Source organism: Nylanderia fulva, unplaced genomic scaffold (assembly GCF_048542155.1).
Source record: "Nylanderia fulva isolate GAGA-0341 unplaced genomic scaffold, ASM4854215v1 Scaffold818, whole genome shotgun sequence".
Lineage (NCBI taxonomy): Eukaryota > Metazoa > Arthropoda > Insecta > Hymenoptera > Formicidae > Nylanderia > Nylanderia fulva.
In genome coordinates this window covers 28,517-31,504 of record NW_028190937.1, presented here as the reverse complement: position 1 = coordinate 31,504, position 2,988 = coordinate 28,517, and the positions used below count along the sequence as shown (strand labels likewise).

Here is a 2,988-nt window from a genome sequence, read left to right as displayed (position 1 = left end):
GGCGTGGAAGCATGTTGGCGCATTTTAAGTAACAACTTTGCAAGAAAAAAGTCACCGCTATATTTCGTTTACCGGTTCATTTTACCACATGAACATAATGTAATAATCGATAATAATATTAATAATGATGCGATAAGATCTGCTGTAGAACGAGTAACAATGATGTTAGATTATTTTGAGTTAAATGTTCGAGATGAAGAAGCAAAACATATATTTATACAGTGATATTCCATGTCCATTATGTATTCTAAAAAAATAAAATTAGTGGCAAAATTATTAATCGTTGGGAGAAACGTCAAGATACTTTAATTGGTCGTCATGTATTCCGTCAGCCCATCTCAGATAGAATTGTTTCATTTACGTTATACTCTTTATTACATGTTAAGGATGCTACCAAGTTTTCAAGAATTAAGAACAGTAATAACGAAACACATCAAACTTTTTACTGCCGAGATGTTTAGCATTAGAACTAATAGAAGATGATGAGGAATGGTATCGTGCAATGAATGAAGCGAAAATTTGGATGATGCCAAGACGACTTCGTAATTTATTTGTACGAATTTTGATTCATTGCCAACCAGTTCATCCAAAGAATTATGGGATAAGTTTAAAATAGATATGTCGGAAGATTATGCAAGAAGATTTGGACCTATAATAGGAATAAAGAAAGTTTATAATTATATTACTAATGTGCTTCAAATGGAAGGTTCGAATATTGCTAATTTTCCTGAATTAGAACAAGAAATTATTGAACAAGAAATAAATAATGAAGAACAAATTGAGGAAGATACATCGATAGGTATGCAACAATATGAACAATTAAATATAGAACAAAAAGAAATTGTTGATACTATTTTAGAAGCAACAATAACAAATAACAATAACAATAATTATTTTAAAAATAAAATCTCAACGGCAATCGGAGCCTGTGCGGACGACATGCACAAAATTAATAAATTAAATGAGATCTCAAATCAAACTCATTTATTAAATTCTAAACGTTTCGACCCACTTCGGGTCTTCTTCAGTAGCTGCAAAATACAAAGAAACAAAAATAAAAGATAATCGGTACAAACAGAAAATTATAAAACTCATATACATACAATCCGCAAATAAATTAAATATCATTCTCCTCCCTATTCAAACCGTCCGGCCGTCGGAGCGTCTCCCTAACGGTGACCATCGTCAGGAAGGAAGCAGAGCAGTGACTCCCTTACCAACACTAATCAACATAGTATAGATTAAACGTAGAAAAATCCACAAAAATTAAAATTAAAAACCGGGAAGTACACTCACCCCGACAGTAAAAACAGAGAGAAGACGATGCTACACGTGACACATCACTCTAACGACTGTGCGGTATTCTACCTCGACACAGTCGATACATATATACGCAAAAAACAAATATAAAAATATAAAAATAAAATATGAAAATAAAAATAAAAACAACTAAAACTTATCAGCACTCATGTCAAAGGTCTAATAAAAAAACCGGCTATGTATAATCACAAAGCTAGATTTTGGTAAATTTTTCTATTAACAGATCAAAATTCTCGTTTAATTTATCAGTGTCGCTATGTAAATTTAAACTATTCCTCTGCCGTTTATGTGGATCATTTCGGATATCAAACGTTTACCTAAAAAAGGCTCCTCGTCTAAAACTTTTACATCCTCCCAATTAAATTCATGGTTCAATAATCTATGTTCCGATATGACTGATAATTGTGACGATTTTAATTTTGTGGATTTTTCTACGTTTAATCTATACTATGTTGATTAGTGTTGGTAAGGGAGTCACTGCTCTGCTTCCTTCCTGACGATGGTCACCGTTAGGGAGACGCTCCGACGGCCGGACGGTTTTGAATAGGGAGGAGAATGATATTTAATTTATTTGCGGATTGTATGTATATGAGTTTTATAATTTTCTGTTGTACCGATTATCTTTTATTTTGTTTCTTTGTATTTTGCAGCTACTGAAGAAGACCCGAAGTGGGTCGAAACGTTTAGAATTTAATAAATGAGTTTGATTTGAGATCTCATTTTAATTTATTAATTTTGTGCATGTCGTCCGCACAGGCTCCGATTGCCGTTGAGATTTTATTTTTATTGTAACACAATAATTCGAGCCGAGATTAACTGTTTTATATTGAATTTACGCTGGCTGTAATAATGCGTCCGTTGAGGAATTTCTTCCAATTTGTTGGACACAGTTTCAATTGGAGCGCTGTCAAAACATTTGAAGGATTGGATTAAATTAAACAAAAGCCTGATTAGATTAAACTTGCGAATCAAATTTTTAAAAGATTGTTTAAATCAGAATGTTACACCGTCTCATCTTATATTTCTTTCTCGTTATGTTAATAATTTATATCATTATAAGTCTGCATTGAAACACAAATTTATTTTTAAAACGTACTATTAAAGACATTTTAAGAAATGAAATTATGATGCTCATAGACAGAGGCACAAAGTTAGATTAGATATTTATGAAATCGTTCGTTACATCATGATAGATCTCCCAGTGTGTTATTGCGATGGGTTTTTCGGTGAGCAAAGCAGATCATTACATTATTTTTATAATAAGGAACGGGTTCGACTGGATGATAAATTTAGATGGCTCTTAGATAAACAAAATAAATTCAATAATAGAAATATTCGTCCTATCAATATTATTACACATGTACGAAAGAATTTTCTTCAAGGCCATGTGAGTCAGGGCCGTCTCAGTCTCTCAGCGTTTTCTTGAAACCCGACTTCCTTTGTTTCTTTAAATCCTGATGTTGCTGACAAAAGAGATAAATGGTTTTTAAATTTATCATCCGTATCGATACCGGTTGAAATTCGAGATTTGTTGCGGTTAGGAGAGAACTTTGTCTGCCAGTATTTGACAAAGATAAAACCACCATAGAGTTGTTGAAGAATGTAGACAAAATATTTTTAAACTCCTGTGGAAAAAACGATCTGCAGTCAGAAATAGAGCCTTTCCCA

At 32.6% G+C, this 2,988-nt stretch overlaps 1 long non-coding RNA gene across 1 annotated transcript; it reads right to left on the bottom strand.

The window, feature by feature from the left end:
- Positions 1–969: 969 nt before the first annotated feature.
- On the bottom strand, positions 970–1,596 carry LOC146719925 (uncharacterized). The gene is made up of 2 exons (XR_014926311.1): positions 1,297–1,596; positions 970–1,222 (listed from the first exon to the last, which is right to left on the bottom strand). It is a non-coding gene; the product is annotated as an uncharacterized LOC146719925 (long non-coding RNA).
- Positions 1,597–2,988: the final 1,392 nt, after the last annotated feature.